This window comes from Periplaneta americana, chromosome 4 (assembly GCF_040183065.1).
Source record: "Periplaneta americana isolate PAMFEO1 chromosome 4, P.americana_PAMFEO1_priV1, whole genome shotgun sequence".
NCBI lineage: Eukaryota > Metazoa > Arthropoda > Insecta > Blattodea > Blattidae > Periplaneta > Periplaneta americana.
Window position 1 is genome coordinate 63,303,725 of NC_091120.1, and position 21,128 is coordinate 63,324,852.

A 21,128-nucleotide genomic window follows, 5' to 3' on the forward strand; every position below is an offset into this window, starting at 1 on the left:
TTTACTAGTCGTTAAAACTTAACTGAAGAATATTGCTGGAGAACATTTTAAGTGTAGTGTAAATATTCGTAATTTAAATATGTATTGTATTGATTAAGGCTGGTTGCGTGGAAGAGAAGGCCTTATGGCCTTAACTCTGCAGCGAAAATAAATCATTCTATTCTATTCTGTTCTATGTTCTCCTTGACTTCCCCTCTAATTCTCAATGTATTCCACTAGTTTCCTTTCTCTTCGTCTTGTTCTCCTTGTATTTCACTAGTTTTCCTTCTCTTCGCTTTGTTTTCCATGTCTTCTCATTGTTTTTTTAATTCTCCTTGTTTTTCCCATGTTCTCCTTGTCTTCCATGTATTCTCTTTTTTATTTTGTACTTTCCTTGTTTACCTTGTATTCCTCTTGTTCTCCTTTAATCCTTTTGCTTCGACGACGGCGCCTACGACATTCGGTGCCTGGTGCATCGAATTGGTCTTCGTAAGAAATTTGTACAGCGTGCGATTCTGCCACCACATATACTTCTCACATCATTGTCTAACCACAGTCTAATATATACAGTCACGAAGCTCAATCCGTAGTAAATATGCATCCGTAGATAGTTACTAACCACTTGGATCGCTACTATCGTCTCATTACAGACAATGCGAAATAGTACCTGCACAGTCTATTGTTCCTAGTACCCTCACAACTCAAACTTCGTGACTGTATATACTAGACTGCGGTCTAACTCGCAGGTCTTGTATTTTAGTTTAAGTAACGATTGAGAACAGCTAAAATAATAAATAGACAGATTCGGTGGACTAGTCGATACATTAATTCATACTATGCGTCTGAGTAAAGAAACAAACATATTTATAATACGCGGATCTCTAGAGGATAGTTCGTGGGTCATAGCTAAAGTGAATGTGTACGTATGACTGTTTCGACTGCTTGAGAGGGTTGGTTATTCGGACCCTTTCTTTCGTACTTTTTAATTTTGAACTTCGACTCCAGGTGGTTCTAGAATATTCTAATTAATACCACTTTAAAAATGTAAATACGCAATCCTGCGCAACATCATAACATGAACCAGAAATTTCCACAGTATTAATTATAAGAACTCAAATTCTATCGTCGGTAACCATTCACGGTTTGAATATGATGTGAAACTCGTAACATCAAATACGAAAGATAGCTAGAGAAAAATTAAATATAAGATTTCGACATAGTCCAACTGTATGTGGATTGTTATCGATCTCGCATGTCTTAGACCATATGGTCTGTCATAGTCTGAATCCAACTTTTTTCTTCGTCTACCCAGGTTTTGACGTTCTCATGGTAGTGTCACTAAGAGTGACATATTCAAAATATATAGAAATAAATGAATAAATTCTGTTGAAATTCTGCGCAATCTCTTCTTTAAAAATACGTTGCTTATTCTGAATGAAACAAAATAATTAAATTAATTTGAACGATTGGCTATAACCTACTTATTACGAAAAATGATGTTATGGAAACTATAAGAAGGGCAAATGACTCGATAAAACATTATCCAAGACTGGAATAAACGTTGGAAAGGATAAATAAAATAAATAATTAACATAACAGATTGACAGCACGAAGACTAAAACATGTAACATTCACGCGATGATGTCGGTATACTCACTCCTAATTCCGCCTACGAAATCATTATATACCTCCCACATGTCTTGACTGTTATTTGGGCTGCCTAAGTAAAAATACAATAGTACATGAGGGTAGGCCACCAAAGGGAAAACTGAGAGGTAGAACTTAAACTGAGGGTATTCGATCCAGCATCGGAACTGGAATCCGGTATGGCTTAGTGGATAAAGCGTCAGCACGTAGAGCTGAAAACCCGGGTTCGAGTCCCGGTGCCGGAGAGAATTTTTCTCTGTTCTATCCATCCTTCAACATATGATAACGCAGAATTCCTGCTCGGAAATATCATATATACTTCGGTACATCATAATAAAAATGAACTGCTTAAGTCAGACACTTTGTACAAGGAAAAGACAAGATGAACTAGGCAAATACAGGAAGAATGGGAAGACAGGGAAAAAATGGGAGAGAGGTTGAATTTTTATGTGACTGTGAGTTTCTAACTTACCCCCCCCCCATACCTAGTGAGGGGAAAGATATAGTTCCACGACAGAAATGTTATAAAAGTGCTTTTAATAAAATGTAGTTAGAGTAAGCAAAAGTTAGGGAGGAATGGGGTTGCCCACTGAAGAGGTCTAATGATTTTAAAGAAGAGTAGAATATTAAAAATGCGGTACGTTAGAGTAGGGTAGTAAATTGTTGGTTATGCAGATCACGAGCACAGATGAAAGGACCAGAAATGAAAAAAGTCTTCTTAATCATATTGACCTCCACTGTGGTTCATGAGGTAGCGTTTCCAGATACAACTGCGGCGAACTTATGTTCGATCCCGGCAGGAAATAGATATTTGCTTCTGTTGAGTGGACCTTTTGTCTTACGTAGGCGTATGTATAATTGTATATCCGGTACTGTAAGCTGGGACATTGCGCCATACCGACGAAGTGATTAGGAAATCTCCATTTTATGAGTATCTAGTGTTTGTTCATGATCATTAGGGGAGAGAACTGAACGTAGAAAATGAACAAATTCTTGAAATTAAATTTTGACTGTGGCTATTTAATACATTCGTACTCAATTGCTGCCGACTTCTTTCAGATGAATGTAAAACGTATCTCTCGTACAAAGTCTTAATCTTCAATTAGGGAAGAAATGCGGTTTGTTATTGTCATGGCCACTGTACTACAGTACGTTTCTGGAATCTGTAGAGTAAGTCGACACACTTGTGTGGAGCCTGCGACAATTGAATTGGCGGAGTCTATCAGTGCTGGAGTGTACTGTGGACTGCATCGGCTCACGGTCGCTAAGGGGTAAGAAGCTCGTGGCAGAAGTTGATAGGTAGCGGTGGCATTTTAAACTTTCAAAATTCAAGCAATTCCTTCCCTCCAGAATGATCATTGGGCTGGCTCCCTCCACCCACCACTTGCTCAAAGGACTTGTTTCGTGTCTACAATCTACAGATTTGAGAAACGGAGTATAGTTATAATGTTGTGAATGTTTATATTCACGTCCTGATTTCTTTAAGCCATAAACTGGAATATGGTATTGTAACATTAATACAGTACTCGTGTGTATGCAAGTTTCGGCTTTAAATTTGGAATCAATTTAATGTATTAAAATGTAATTTACTCCACCGTTGTGGCTATAACTAAACGGTTCGAGATTCAATTCTCGGCGTGAGCAAAGGAAGAAACTTATCTTCCGCCCACGGGGCTGGATGTTTTTCTTCTGTTGTCTTGAGATTTCCTTGTTTTGAGAACACGAAATGCAACGTGTTGCAACGCTAAAAAGAGTAGCAGTGCTCCTGGAGGTCATTGCTCCGCAGTGGAGGTGATTGTGTCTGTTTTCATCCACTCCACAAGATTTGTGGGAGGAGAATGTAAACAAAAACAAAACTGTTTCCATAAAAGAGTCTTTTACATTTAATGTGAACTCAGATATTACGAATACACATTCTGTAACTCAATCTCCATTTAATTTATTATCTTTGAAGAAATCAAAATTAAATTTTCAAAGTAAATTAAGTTTATAGTAATGTTAAGTAATATGTTAAGTATTACGACTGTTCAATATCTGATGAGACGTTTTTGTGTACATTCTCCTCTCATAAATCTTGCGAAGAGTATGATTGTAGTTAAAATCACCCCCACTGCGGATCAATGACCTCCAGAAGCATAACTACTCTTTGCAGCGTTGCAATAAGTTGCATTTCGTATTCTCAAATCTATTGGACGTATCAGAAAACTTTTTTGACATAACTTTTTCGCATTGACTTGACCTGTTACCTCTGTGAATTAATGTAACAAGTTCCCCTTCACCCAGTATAATGTGCTAGTATGTCTTAGTATAGGGATCCAACCTGAGTCCGGTTCTGGAAAAACGAATCGAAGTTAAGGGAGAATAGCAACCTGATGCAAAAGCTAGTAGTTTCTTTATTGGAAATTTGTCTTAGAAACGAGGGGTGTCCGGCTAAAATGTGTCAAAAGGTATTTTAAAAAAACAGACTTTTGTAGTTTTCAGTTATTTGTCTCAGAAGCGAATGTTTTTCTGTGTTGGAGCTTCAAGTTCATATGCTACTGTGTTCCAAAACCACGCTGTACAGCCATAACAGATTAACTCGCCTAATCACAGAACGCTTGCAATCTCTGCGGTATCGACATTGTTTACTGAGCTTGACCAAGATCATTCGCGGTGCATTTACTTGAGCGAGATACAGATAAAACTTTAAGAGACTATTTTAGCGATGGTGCAAATGGAGAAATGTGTGGAATAAATAATTTCCGACATATATTTGTTTCAGATATAAGCCTGTCTTTCACCCGAAATCAAGTAGTGTATTTTCTCTTATATTCTGACATAAATTTCTATATTGGACTGCTGCAGAAAACAAAACTGTAAACGTTTACGTCTGCGCAAGTTCTAATCTCTACTTCATGGACATGAATTTCCAAACTTCTGTTTAGTTCAGAAATGCAGAATTCTAGTTTTAATGTAATCAAACAACATTAATTCGTGTGTAACTGTGTATCTCAAGTCAATAGTGCTGTCAAAAGTTCCCTGTCGATGTCATTACATTAAGATAAGCTAGTCTGTGACACTCGGCTCTCTCGAGTCTGCAAAAAAGAAAATAAATAAAATAACACACGTCTCTCATTTCAGCCTCAGCAGTAATGAACTAACTCGACTTATCTAAAATAATTACTATATGACATACATTGAAATATCAATATTGTGAGTGGTAGTTCTGTTCTATATAAAGAATTATTGCGATGTACCGAAGTACATATGATATTTCCGTGCAGGAATTCTACGTTATCATATGATGAAGGATCGGTGGAGCGGAGAAAAATTCTCTCCGGCACTGGGGTTCGAACCCGAATCCCGGCCACTTAGTCACTCGTAATGAGTGCACCTCTGCACATTAGTGTGTTGGACTTTGTACCATTGTCACACATCTGTGACACAGTGCATGAGGGTTGGCCACTAAAGGGAAACTAAGAGGTGGAGCTTAAACTGAGAGGATTCAATCCGGCATTGGAATTAGAATCCGGTCTGGCTTAATGGATAGAGCGCCAGCACGTATAGCTGAAAACCCGGGTTCGAATCCCGGTGCCGGAGAGAATTTATCTCCGCTCTACCGATCCTTCACTATATAAAGAAGCCAAACCATAGCTGCCTTTTTTCTTTTCTGTATTTGCGTATTAATTCGTGCAGTAATAACATTTTATGTAAGGGAATTTCCAGCTGAGGTCATAATTTTGTGCATTAATTTTAATGGAAATTTTTATTCATATTAAAATGAATTTATTGTTTTCTGTACGTTGTACATAATTTTTTAATTATAGTTAATTTTTAATCTACGGGATATCTTATTAATTTTTGGAAGTTAGTATCAATTTACCGCATTTCCTATATAGTAGAATTACTTTTGCAGAAAAACTGGTAGGCCTGTAGACATTTTTAATTATTGTGCTTTTGCAAATGAAACAATTGAGCCGATGTCTGGTACGTTCCTGGATAGCTCAGTCGGTAGAGCGTTGTCTGAATTTTCGACTCAAAATATGATAGTGCAAATGTAATAAGTCTAACGAATTTTATGGGTAGTTTGGGAACATCACGTAAAAATCAGACTCTAAACAATTAAATCCAATTTTAAATAACCGTCCTTCCTCTTCAATTTTTTCGAATAATTATTCATTAATTTTTATCAAAAATGAATCTGCTTTATGTTGTGCCATCATGGTTTCAATTGGCTCTTAGATACTGAATATAAACAAAATGAATAATTTCAAGGAAAAAGTGAGGAGATCCGTTCCAAACTATATTATGTCCACTGACATAATTAATAATTTTGTATTTTAATTTACCTCCTTTAGTTGGGACATAAACAGTTTTTCTTCTCTCCTGAAAAAATTGCTCCGGGACCTGGTATCGGTTGACACTTGAAAAAGTTATCAATTTCAACCTATCATACACAGGGTGAGTCATAAGTATGTTTGAAAAACGCGTGAGCGTGCTCCTGGATCAAAATAAGAACAATTCCTTGTATGAAAATTTGACGGTAAATGCTTATTTATTGGAGAAATGATCTTACTCGTACTTTGCCTTTGTTCTTTTTCTGTTGCGTAACAAGTACATGTTTGGAAATTTGTCATTTAACGTTTATAAAAGCTGCTCAATGTGCCCCCTCCATTGTTTACACATGCCTGAGCACGACATACACACGACTAGCGAGTTCGCTCAAACACTATGTTGTCATCATAGATCAATGAGTATATATTTTCAACACGTTGCAATAGCTCCTCTGCATCATTCACTGGTGTTGCATAAATGACAGCCTTCAAGTGACCCCAAGGGTAAAAACCTAATGGGGTGAGGTCGGGTGATCTGGGCGGCCAAGGCATTGGACCACCGCGTCGAATCAAAATAAAAACAATATACTACTGTCTTGTCATTGTGTTGTTTGTAAACAAACACTGGTACAAATTCAAAACAAAAACAAGACAACAATATGATAATGAAACAAAAGTCACTATTACTCCAATAAATAAGCATTTTTCGTCAAATTTTCATACAACTAATTGTTCTTATTTTTTATTCAGGAGCACGCTCCGTTTTCCAAACAAACTTACGATTCACTCTGTATATATAGCTATATATCCTATATATAATGAAGTCATTATTTTTTAACTTTGAGTACCTAACCTCCCAGTTTAATAAAAAAACTGAAGTCTCTATAACTTTATAAGTAAGTGTTGGATTAAATATTGTATGTACACTCGTGGAAATTAACGCTCTCGACTTTCGCGGATAAAAATCTCAAGCTTTGCTGTATCAGTAATGTCACTGCTGTCATCAAGAGCCTATGAATAATATACGATTTTTCTTGGTTCTTTTTTAACCTTCCTCTTAAATATAATCAGGATTTTTCTAAATCTTCTCTCGATACTTGGTCGAAAAATTCGTAGTTTTTCAAAATTAAAAACTTCTTATGGACAAGTTACTTAAGCTATTTTAATCATTACTCTTTTGAGAAATTGTGGTCTATTAAAAGGCTTTAGAGCACGAGATATTTCAAACCCCACTAGTTAGCTGACTTCCTTACATTTATTTATTTCGTCTTTCTTTACCTGACTATGATTTAAGACATGTCAATTCCTGGCGTTTAACAGTTCGTTGGCACAGAATATTGAATCAGTTTTTCTACAATATTATTATTAAATGAATAACTAATAAATAGTTACCCTCACCTAAAGATTAAGAAGACTAAAATTGACATAAAACCTAATAATTTTATTTTATCCTTCTAGGGAGAAGATCTAAAAATATCAATAGTCATGCACGTACAGAAGAATTATAGAAACACATACTTAGTGGTCAGTAATAATAATAATAATAATAATAATACATTAGTCAGCGTGGTAATTATGTTTCTGATTGAACCGTTGAGCAAAATAAACATATTACATTTTGTCCGACATAACAAAAAAGTTCTTCTTCTCATTTTTTACGAAACCACCTCTTACTGCTTGTAGAGACAATTTGTAGAGCGACATGATACCGTCACTGCTTGCCTTCAGTACGTGAATGCAACACACAGCAATGTACAGGAAACTCCTCGTACCCGTTTGAATATCTGTGATTACACGATGTAATCATGACACCCGCTTTGGTCACCGCTGCTCTAGTACCATAAATAACTATTCACTATTTTAATTTTCCTAAATATTATTAATGAATCAATTACCGCATCATTCAAACTATAACAAATGAAAACAGTTGCCTAGAAACGATTAGCCCACATCTATTCTGTCATATTATATATTAGAATATTTGTGACATACATTTTAATCAGTATTTGTTATAAGCAGGCTTTGAGACTTTGGACCCGATACAATAAGTTTACTCTGCATGCACTATAGGTTGTTGACTCGCTGCAGGTATATAGAGATGTGTTGAGGTAACAACGTTGCTATTTAGAGTAGAGTACGGTAGTATGGGGAAACCCACATATGTACATTCTGAAAGTAAATATACATTACACAATGATAATGTCAAAAGAATATGAAAAGCATGTATTCTCCTGCCTTTTATAAGCATTTGTGTTTAATTATACACAGTGTTAATGGTGGAAATAAGCATGTAGTAATTTTAATTTTTCATTTATCCTATTGGTCTTCTTTAGGAAGTGCAGTTATAGTACCGAATTGCAATGTACCTACTACAAGATACATTCTCAGTGTCTCAAACGTATATCTTTTTCGGTTATCAGCCAAATAAAGTTTGCATTGTGAAAAGCTGCGCTCTACGTCGCATGACGTGATAGGAGCAAAACGAAAAAACCTAACATCATTGCCTATCTAAGAGACAGTCCTCTATTCTCGGGTGACAATGTCCACTAATTTGCTGTTTATGTTACACAATGTTCCATATCCGTTATTTTTACATAAAATTGATTTCCACTTCTGTTTTCACGTTAAGTAACCGGTGTACTTGGTGTCTCATTAATTCTCTGCATCGTTTTCTAAATTAATTTGAGGGCTTCTCTAACCGTGTAATAGTTTCAGACACAGTTTGTATGAAAACCAAATTATTCGTAAGAACCTTAAAATCCGGAGCGTTTTCCTTTGCGTATTTGTTGTCATTCATTCTACAGTACCTCCACCCACTGTACGCTTTACCACTATACTCTGTACGCCATTATGCGGATTTCCCACTGAACTACTCTATCGGGTCCGAAGTCTCGAAGCCTGCTCATAAGTTTGGTTACATTTGTAATGTGTGTGATAGACTGTGGCACGAAGACCTGGAACGGTAAACTTAATCAACTACCAAGAATAAAGATGTTTCACGCAATCCAAGGAATTTCATAATTTCCTTCCACTTTTCATTGAGAATATCGAAATACTGTATTTATATCACAGTATATTCTTAATAATATGTATAATAATAAGCTAAACATTTGGATGTTTTAAAGGTAGTAGAGTTTAAGAGACCATTACTATGAAATGAAATTGATTTCAATACTTTCGTTGTACTCATGCTCTACCTCCCACCTTCCCCTTTAAGTTTGTAAATTAAACATGGAGAAATATCAATGAAATATAACACTCTTTCACTGTGTGCGTTACACACCGGAGATTGAAGTAACCTGATCCAATTCGCAGAGATAGTGCGGACCTGAATGCGCCGCCTGACAGCTGTTGTTGGTTCGGTTAGATTTAGATCAATCGTTCAGGCAGCGAATCCCACGGGATTTTGATTTATAATGCACATACTGTCATGTGGTACATTACGTACTCTCGTCGAATGAGACATTTGGGGTACAGCTAAACTCATTTCAATTAAATTTCATACCGACGCAACTTCACATAAATGTTTAATGATGATGCCAGTTGTTCATCCCGAACTTTGTAGTGGGCAAGACATGTTTTAATGATTATGATAGAGACTTGGAAGACACAACGTAAATTAACCTATAACTTTCTAACACTCAAAATTGTTTCTATTGTAAAAGTCAAGCATCAATCAAATAGGAGTACAACCATAGGAGTAATCTTTAATGGAGGCAGGTTTATTTATATATTCCTCCATCTTAATTTTTAAATACGGCTGCAATCTTACGTCAGGTATAGCTCGCGCAAGGAACGATTACCGAAAAGCAGTGGTGGCGTTGCTGTCTGTTTTCACGTGTGTATGTAGGCACGCCGAGGGAGCGAGAGGAGCTGGCCGATGGAAGTACTGTCTCTTCCAAGAAGATGAACAAATGAGGACATCGCTGTGGAAATAAAGAACGTAGAAAGAGAAAAATTCGAAGCTAATTAAACGCGCAACATATGTTTACGAATGAAATAATAATACTGTGCGATACAAGACACGTATTCACATGCAATGGAACAAACTAAAGTCGTAATGTACTCGTAACTATCACAATGCAAGACTGATTCTATCGATGTCATTTCTCTTCCGATTTTACTCTTGAATATCATCCAAGCTATCTCGTGACCTTTCCTGTCGCCCGCTCTTCCTTATCGCATTGTTCCATTCGCATTCCTTTCGTCGGTATTCCCTGTTTGCGAGACCCATACCCAGCTACATATGAAGCCGTTTGTCCTTGTTGTTGTTGTTGCTGCTGCTGCTGTTGTCGTCGTTATCGTCGTCGTCAATGACCCAACCAATTCCTTTTTCTCTTTCTGATCAGTTTCAGCATCATTATTTCTTCACCAAACCTTTCCAACACAGCTTCATTTCTTATTCTCTCTGTCCATTTCATACGTTGCATTCTTCTCCATATTCGTATTACAAATGCTTTTAGTCGTTTTCCTTCACTTCATAATGTCCATTTTTCTGCCCCATACAGTGCCACACTCCATACAAAGCGCTTCTCTAGTCTCTTCCTTAATTTTTCTCCCAGAGGTCCGCAGAAGAAGTTCCTTTTTCTATGTATTAAAAGATTCCTTTGTCATTGATATTCTCTTTTTGAGTTCTTGGCAGCAGTTCATGACCCAACCAATTTCTTTTTTCTATTTCTGTTCAGTTTCAGCATCATTCTTTCTTCACCCATCCTTCCCAACAGAGCTTCATTTCTTATTCTCTCTGTCCATTTCACACGTTACATTCTTCTCCATATTCACATTACAAATGCTTTTAGTCGTTTTCCTTCACTTCGTAATGTCCATGTTTCTGCCCCATACAATGCCACACTCCAGGCAAAGCATTTTTCTAATCTCTCGCTTAATACTTTTCCCAGAGGTCCGCAGAAAATGTTCCTCTTTCTATGTACTAAAAGCTTCCCTTACCATTGCTATATTCCTTTTGACTTCCTGCTGCAGCTCATGTTATTACTTATAGCAGCCGTGGCGAAAATGTAATCGTGCGCTGAGCTACTGTGTAACCTGCAACATGCATAGCACCTATGGAGGGAGGCGGACACCCGAAGGGGAAGTGAAGCAACTGTCTGACTTATTAACGGATTTTCAGTTTCCTTACGTCAAGCACTTAAATATAATTTTATACAGTACAAGGCTACAAACTAATGTTTAGTACGTGTAACGAAGAAAGAAATGAACAATGAATGAAAAATATCACAACCTAAATTTAAGTGTCTTCAGAATGTATCTGCGACAGTTTCAAAATCAGGAATTATGTCACTTACTGCCAGTCGTAGTTGATCACGAAGGTATTTGTCTGTCAGTCGTGATCTAAATTTGGTTTTTACTATTTTCATTGTTGAAAATAATTTTTCACAAATGTCAGTTGTAGCGAACATGGCTTCAAAAGAGCAAGCGAAAGAACGAAGCTTCGGATATTTATTTTTTGGCAAAGATTTGAAAAGTTCAACATATGTCAAGTCCTTACATCTAGCTTTCATTTAACATCACATTGTAAATCTGTGAGTTTAAATTGAAGTTCTAACCGCATTATTCGTACAGCTGCTGAAAAAGGATCGACGTATAGATATGATAATAATAATAATAATAATAATAATAATAATAATAATAATAATAATAATAATAATAACACAATCTTTTAATGTTTCTTCAGTAACATGTAGTATAATGCTGTTTTGTGTTATACAACCGTTTTCCTCGTAATACTTGTGAACAAATCATATATTTAATATTCTCGTCATATCGGAAGCGAAAAAATGTGTCCTCCCATCCTACTTGAAACTTTCGTTTTTGTAGAGGTAGGGGAGAGTCGGGTAGTATCGGACAGCGGCTAATATCGGACAGTGAGTTTCTTTCATCTACCACACGATGATAGTACCTGATTGACATGGTTACATTTCTGTGATGTCGCATAGAGAAACGTAACCATGTCATTCAGGTACTACCATATGGTGGTAGATGAAAGAAACGCACTGTCCGATATTACCCGATGTCCGATACTACCCGACTCTCCCCTACATAGTTTCGAGAGAGACATTGCGACGATACGCCACTCGCAGGTAAGAAACAAATACAAATGGAACGGAGTTTGACTCCAGTGAGTGAGAGCGTGGGGGTTGTGGGAGGTCGGAAGCAAGAGAAATGCATGCGAGCCACAATGTGCTCGTGAGTCACATTTTCGCCACGGCTGACTTATAGTACAATAGTGGCAAAAAAAAACCAGACCGACCCTTGTAGCTGATACAAAAGAATCCTGTGCTGTGTATTGTGTCAAACTGTGGTAATTTCAATATGGATAGTGAAGTCAGAGGTATGTACTGCTATTTAATGTAAAAATACGCAGTTATCTTTGCCGAATAGAGGTAGAAATGTAATATTGATGCCAGAAGAAAATAAAACACTTAAAGTTCCTTCGTCTGTAAGTATGAGGCACTGAAGAAAACAAAAGACGGTAAAAATCGAACAAATGCAATAAATTTCATTGTTACAATTAATTATACAAGATGGATGTGTTTTGTGACTAGCAAAATTTGAATCTGTGACTCTGAAATCAGCTAAGATCGGTCCGGGTTTTTTTTTTGCCACTACTGTACATCCCAAGTATTTGAAGCTGTCCACTTGCTCTACTGTCTTTTAGTATTCACAACATCTCTAATAATTATGGAAATTTATTAAAATTTCCCTTTATACAGATGGAAGTAATATAACTGTGCAGATATCAACAGCTTATTCTTTGTATAAAGAACAACAAAAATTCTAATATATTAGTTCCTTTTATCACAATGAAAATCATTTTTCCCTAAATGTTAATACTAATTTACTAATACTATCCAAACAATTTATGATTTTCACACATCATTAGTTACATAAATCAGTAAGAAATGATTTATTCCTTTACAGTTTTTCAATAAAATGAACACTTTTCTTGCAGATTAACTTATATGAAAAGATTAAGACGTACAGTTAATTTCTGCTATTAGGAAGTCTGGAAATCCAACTGGTTGACTAAGAGACGGAACTCAGCTGTTCAGACCGATTGCGTGTGTAATTTCTTACGTAAGCCGGCGACGCGCTGTTGCCAAGTTACGCAGACTTTCAGCCTAATTCTCTTAATAATCACATACTTAATTACAAAACGCATGTTTTATTTATTTTAATGTATTTTATTGCCTCCTTCAGTCTGCAGAGTTATATCACTTACAAATGTATATTTTACTAAGAAAATAAATCATTACTTTGAACAAAAAAGAAAATATTGTAAACTTCTACAATTTCGGTGTACTTTAATAACACAGCTAAAATCCCGTACAATTTAAATTTATGGGGGGATTTCGCTTAGAGTACGAGTCATTTAATATTCTCGCAGCATTGCGTAAATATATTAACTTGAGATTAGGCTGCATAGCATTATATTCAGTATAAACAATTATTATTGCTGCAGCATCCGAAGATACCGCGTCATTACTTCCTAGCCGACGTTGAGGGAATCGTCCTGTTGCCGAGAAATGTAATTTCCTTGCTGTTTTATTAGCCTTCTGTGTATTTCCTTTCCACACGCTGAACCTACTCTTAACGAAGTTAAGTTGTAAAACAGCAGTGAAATATAGACTCCAGACGTTTCCTTTTAATCGTTCACTGTTATTTCGAACTCTATGCAGTGAAACAGATCTTCAGATGTATTTTTAATTAATTCTAGGTACATATTTTCTTATATAAGATCTTGTCTTATCTATTATTATTAAATAGTTACTTGATATGAACAGATTTCTGTGGGAATATTACATCATGGCATCTGCGTTTCCACAAAACAAAACAAATTTTGAGTTCAACATGCTCTTCCGTGTTAAGTAATCCACTAACTGTAATCTATATAAAAAAAGAAAATTGTAACGATTTATTACCATAACTTTCTTGCTACATGTTTCCTTCCTTTTTCTCAGAGAGCTAGTTACTAGTTATTCTTAGCTTAGGGGAAGAGGATATTGAAAATTTGAAATTCCTTGTTTTTTTCATTGAGAATTGTAATTTTTTGTATGCTGAACAACAATGAGTATAAAGTCTAAAATGTGTATTAGGTTTAAAAAAAATAAATGAGAGCCAAAATTTAGCATTTAGCCCCATTTTTAACTGTTTACAAAGATTATACAGGGTGTTTCCGGGCTAGTGTTACAAACTTCAAAGGATGATGGGGAAGGCACATGTATCAATTTAAGATAAGTAACCCTGGTCCGGAAGTGACTGAGTCGAAAGTTACAAGCAAAAATAGCTGTATGGAAATGAAATAAATTGTATTTCTCTGTACACCTTATTTAAGTTTATTTATCTGTACATCTTACACATACGTCATCTGACGTTGTTTACGTTGTCTACTTACAGTATTCCATTCAGTGCGCTGTCTGAGGGGTAGGGACAGGAAACTACACTAAATCAATGCAGATAGCGTAATGTGTAACGGACATGGTCGGTCCTGATATGCACGTCTGTAGACAGCAGTGTATGTGTACAAGCTGTAGTGTGCAGTCGTTCAGTCCTAGTGAAATGGAGGAGTACACGAGAGCGGAATATGCAGATCTAATTTTCGAATACGGATGGCCCAATGGGAACAGTAGACAAGCTCACAGATTGTATCGGTGCAAGTACTCACGTAGGAGACATCCGACCCATACCATCTTTCCACGACTGTTCCAAAGGTTAAGGGAAGGAGGGCATGTGGTGCGAAATTACAATTCCATTTCCACACAACTATTTTTGCTTATAACTTTCGACTCAGTTATTTCCGGACCAGGGTTCCTTATCTCAAATTGATACATGTGCCCTTCCCTATCATCCCTGAAAGTTTGTAACACCAGCTCGGAAACACCCTGTATAACTTAGTTGTTTAATATTTGAAAAGTTATTTTACTATTAAATTCACAAGACAATTTATTACAAAATGGCTTCACTTGGTTTTTTACATTATAATTGATTTTAGAATGTTGTGGATTTCAGTTTTCGAATTCACTCCTTTGCATATTATTAATTATTTTCATATTTAGTTGAAATGTAAAAATTATAATGAAACCAAATCTTTTTGAATACTCTATTCAAGATCTGTCCAAATTTGAGCTTCCTATTATTGATAGTTTCAGAGTTATGTCAATTTATAGTAAACACTGTGACCAAAAAGCAATGTAGGAAAAACACAACTGAAGATTCACTTGACATAAACTTTCACTTAAAAGGCCAGACGGTGATTTTTATAGGCTTATTACAGTGCGTTCGCATTACGCTTGATCCGAAGAACGCGGGAAGATCCTAACCGCTGATTGCTTCATGCTCCAAGGCTGCGCGAGCCTGTATGATACCGGTCGTTGCCACAGCTTAGTATAGTCTAAGATAGTGTTATAAAACGTTTGTGCTTGTTTACTTGTTTTGAATACGGTTGAAGTGTGTGTGCTCTGCATTAAATTAGTTGTTTAGATAATTGAAATGCCAGCTAGAAGTTTACTCTACAACAGGGAATATTTATGTTCGAAACTTACGTCAAAACAGATTAATGTGGACAAGTGTGTAGCCAATCTGTGCAGAAATTTTCCGGTATTCGACCTCCGAATAGAGGTACAATTCAATATCTTGTCATTAGATTAAGAGAAACGAGATCGCTTCTAACAGAAGCAAAACTTGATGATATTGGTGCATTACTTGAACGTTCTCCTAATAAATCTTTACGTCGTGTTGCCAAGAAGTCGTTTCAAAAAATTTCCTACTAAAAGTTTTAAAATTGAAACCTTACAGATTTACTGTAGTTCAAGAATTACGGCGAAAGTCGAGTGAATTTCTGTAATTGGGTTTTTATAAAACATTATTGACGGTATTGTTGATCCACATCATTTTAATCATTAATTCACGAAGTTCCCCTATATGATGGAGAGGTTAATGTGTGGTGTGCCGTAACAGCAAATCGAATAGGAACGATTTTTTTAAGGTACTGTAAATTCAGAGAGCTATCGTTCGCAAATATTCGCATACTTTTTTTAACAATTATCTGATAATGAGAGATAACATGCATATTTTCAACAAGATTCTGCCACAGCCCATATTGCAGGCGCTGCTTTGGGGCTTATAAGAGAGGTTTTTGATGACATAATTATTTCTACAGGGTTATGGCCCGCACGTTCCCCAGATCTTACCGCGTGCGATTATTATTTGTGGGGAATCCTAAAAATAGTATGTATACAAGTAACCCATACATCATCAATGAACTGAAATACAATATATGAACAGAAATTAGAAGGATAACGAAAGAAGAACTTTTGCGTGTGAATTCAAATTTCATTAAAAAAATGTCGGGAATGTCTGAATGCTAAAGGACACCACTTTCAGCAACTACTGTAACACAGGTTAGTGAAATAAAATGATGACTGTGTGCTTGTCATTAATTAATTAAAGTCATATGAATGCAATACGCCGGAGATTACGGATCTAAAATGCCGCGTTTAACCTTGCGCTCTATAGGCTTGCTCCAGCGCGAGTTCTTCGGATGAAGCGTGACGAGAACGCACTGTATATTTACCTTTTTATATTTTCTTCTATGTGTTCACCATTTTTTGTTCATTCTGTACAACAGATATACTTGAAATAGCATTACAAAATTAAAATTCTCAAAATAATAAATACAACAGGAAACCATAACATTGTTTCAGCGACATGTCTGAAAATGTGTTTCTGTTCCGTAGCAATTCAACAACGCTGCAGGTTTCCACGGCAACGTAAACAAAACTCTGTAATGGGATAGGAAGTTCAAGTTGTGAACTTTCTCTTCCACGCGTTTGTAGAGTTATCAGAGCTGATAGTTTAATGTCCTAAGTAGAGGATGTTAAAGCGATACGTACACTTATGGTTTGACAAAAGTTTTCGAAATTATACTTGACAAACGTGAAGTTAGCAATGGAAGAATGGTTTTGGATTTTTCACATTATGTTTGCACTTAACATCTACAACGCTTTGGAACTACTTTCAAGTTCCATTATCATGCTAATATACAGACTAGTATCCTGTAATGTTCGAAAATGAAAGACGTAACCAAGATATTAAAAACTTCGTCTTGTTTCATATGAAAAACTAATCGCAAGATCCGTGATAAAATCCTTAAGCAGTTAAAACATGCAGGGATTAGAGTGGAGGACAGCGAATATTTGGTATTTTCCTAGCACTCGGGACCGCATATTTACTTATTTATTTGTCTACTTACTTATTTATTTATTTATTTATTTATTTATTTATTTATTTATTTATTTATTTATTTATTTATTTATTTATTTATTCTGGTCTAGTTAAGGCCATCAGACCTTCTCTTCCACACCACCAGAAATACAAATACAATAAGAGAAATGAAAAGAAAAAAATCATACTATAAACAAATCAAGCCACACAAAAATATACCCAGGTTGCAGTCACACAAACTTTAAATGAGTGATCAAGTATCGTAATTAATTTTATCCTAACTAATTAACTAACATAAACAGGAAAATTGCAATTTTAATCTAGAGTAAAAAAACACAAATCAACACTTCTAGCAATGCCTAAAAGCCATTAAATAAGACAAAATATACATATAATATAAATATACATAACTCGTCAACATAGTAACCATGACAATCCGATAGTTAGAGCAAGAACTGGCACATATGCGGTCCCGGATACTAGGAAACTATCGAATATTTTTATAGCACAGGTGAACCAAACACTACAAGCCTCCTTCTGTAGAGCGAACATGGGCGAATATCGAACCTCGCCATTCTCGACGAACTTGAACCGAACACAGCGCTGTAATGCACGACGCTAATATAGACAGTTTCACATCCATACTTTTCCCATTTCAACCTTTTATGTAAATCTGTTTTTATGAATGTTAGATTTGTTCTTCCTCATCTCTAGTGAACATACCCTGTATCACAAAACATGTAAGCCAAGAATACAGCAGGCACACAGTGTTGTTTTAAGAACAAATGTATATTTGACGTGACTTGATTTTTCGAGGGCTGGACTCGGAACGAATTCTTACACTCAGGCATATTCATCGCGCTTCGTATTCATTGCGTTGACCTCAGCATTACTACAAAAATAACAAGTAGGCTGCTGTTGTGTTTACACAGCTTGGCCGGTGTTATTTGCGAACATTTGAGTAGGGGTGATGTGGAGTGAGTCGGTTTCTCAGCATATTCGTTGGAGCAGGAGGGGGAAAGATGAGAATTACTTGCATGCTGACGTAAGTTATAGATATGTTGAAAAACACTGATCACGTACCTGCACTCCATTATCAATCACAGTTTTTCCAATCATTGCTATTCAAACACTCGTACGTGACACGATACATCTTCTCTTTTCACTCTTATACTCACAATAAGATAAACTACATTGTCTTTATTGATTCTGTAACGGTACTAAAGTTTTTGCAATAGTTAGTATACTATGCATTTGCACCAGGAAAAGAAATGAACTCTACAGAAGCTACACAGGGACTAACTCATACACGCTTTTTTTTTTTTTTTTTTCCTTTTCCAGTATCAGATGGTTTACTGCGCTTAATGTTATGACCAGGCTTTCGGTCCTGGGCACAGAAACGCATGAAGTTCAGAACGCACGGCCGATAGTGTTGTGTTGGTCGAGTGGAGTGGGAGATGGAGCGCGCCGTTACTTCGTGTCTCAACATGTAAACAGTCCGTCACTCTACGGCACAAAATATATTTCATCCTGTACAGATGCAGTTTATACAGTACATTCCTAGTGTAGACAATAAATGTCTACCATTAAAGTATTAACGTGAGTTGTAACCTTCAATCAGGTGTCCCTACGCCGAAGCCTGTTACACATACCGCAGCCAAACAGCAATAGGTCTACACACAACGGTAATGCACATTACGGACCCACCTGTGCTGTTGCAGTCGGGTGACTGCACACGGGTCATGACGTCATTTATACTCCGAGTACTCTAAAACTCATACTGGTTACTCTGTATTCCTAGGCCGAAGCCTGATTATGACCGGCCAAGCTATCTAAACACAACAGTATATCTATGATTGTACAGTAGTAAATTTCATAATGATTTTTACGTTAAAATTATGTTGGTATATTTATCATATTTGCTATAGGGGTACTTGAAAAGTATTGGAAGCCTACAGAAAAGATTGAGAAACACTGGGGTGGATAATAAAATAATGTGAGCGTTTGTGGAGAATGGAAAATAACATGTCCAAAACTAATGTGATAATATAGACCAAAATGACAAAGAGACTTGGCCAGACTTAGAAAACGGTGTGGACTAGGTCTATTGGACTGAAACAGGCCATTGGGCTTATACAGTGAATTTATTATTGATGATCATTATGCATATAATATTCATCAACTGTCTTGATCCTGATTCTTGAGACTAAAGTCATAGTCTCGGGGAAACATTAGAACTGAAGATAGGTTTCGCTTGCGCGAATACCAGGTTTGATTTATTTGAGTTTTCTTCACGTTATAAAGTCAATGTCAGGCCTCATTTCTATATAATCAATTCTACCATAATAGTTGATACAGAGTAGCTAGTTAAAAATGCCTATTTAAAATTGGCTATTGAAACTTGCCAACAATGTATTTTCATTAGGGATGGAACTTCGGACACCGAACCTATGAAGTTAACTACGTCGAGTGCTATCCAAGTCGTGTTGTTTACATCAACTCAGAGTAATACAGAAACTTGTATAGAGCACTGCTATGTTTGGATCAAAACATAGCTTGGTATAACCAGGTGACTAAAACAAATAGGATATAACACATATTTACCAAAGCGACCTACTTCATGCTCTTCTTTGTAAAAAACAGTGATACATTTAAATAAAAATTATGTACTTTAACTGTCACTAATTTTGTTGCAATGTACAACTGTATACATCCGTAAATTGACAAATATAAACCTATTTCGGTTGTCACTCAAACAAGAAAATGTTCTTTCTGCATCACGCGACATTATTGCTGCTAATTTGAAATAGGCTTAGATTCTGTTTATTATAATCTTCTGCCTGTTCACTATTTAGTTCATATTGCACTTCACAGAGTTTCGAATACGCAGGATTTTTTTCGAGAAAACTCTTCAGTTTTAGTTGAACCCTTTTATTGCTACCAACAGCTGACCGTATAAAATTTAAAATAACACTGGGGTAAATATTGTGTACGTATGATTGTTAGAGGTGGCAATTTTCTAAACGTATACTTTTCAATGAAGTGTTTAAAATGTAGATTCTCAAGTTTATGAAACGGAATATTCGCACATATCATCATCAGACACAAATCATAATAAAAAGTGGACTGATTCGAAATGAAATCAGATGTTCGATGTATATTTTAGAGCCACAGTGTTTTTGTAAATCATGGCGCTTAATTTAACGTTTATGTAACTTGCACACTTTGCTTACAGCACAATATATTTTAGTCTTTGACTGAAAAATATTTATCTCTCTAGTCTTTTTCAAGCACAGGAAAAATTACAGATTTCATTGTCAGTATTTAATTCATCTTCACAATACTTTTGCTAGATCACAACTGAAATCCTTATGACAGGTTTACTTTTTAAACAGAAAATAGACCTGCTGTGTCGAAACAATCTATTACAATGCAGTAAACAATACAGAATCCTCATCCATTAAACTTCGAATTAATAGAGCTCTCTTCATGCAACTTCTTTCATGTTGCATACGAACCTGAAGGTATATCAGTAAAGCAGCGGTGACCAAAGTGGGTGTCATGATTACATCGTGTAATCACAAACATTTAAACAGGTACGAGGGGTTTCTTGTACATTGCTGTGTGTTTCATTCACGTACTGAAGGCAAGCGGTGGCGGTATCATATCGCTCTACGAACTCTGTCCCTACAAGCAGTAAGAGGTGGTTTCGTAAAGAATGAGAAGGAGAACTTTTTTGTTGTTTTGTCGGACAAAACGTAATATGTTTACTTTGCTCAGCGCTTCAATTAGGAGTATATAGAAACATTAATTGCCACGCTGAATAATGTATTATTATTATTATTATTATTATTATTATTATTATTATTATTATTATTATTATTATTACTTACTTACTTACTTACCACTAAGTACGTGTTTCTATAATTCTTCTGTACGTGCATGAAT

General features: G+C 36.0%; 1 protein-coding gene across 3 annotated transcripts in view; it reads left to right on the forward strand.

Moving 5' to 3' along the window:
* LOC138697839 (atrial natriuretic peptide receptor 1-like) overlaps positions 1–21,128 on the forward strand; it is a 2,249,689-nt gene that overhangs the window by 2,205,589 nt on the left and 22,972 nt on the right. The gene's annotated exons all lie outside the window — the stretch shown is intronic.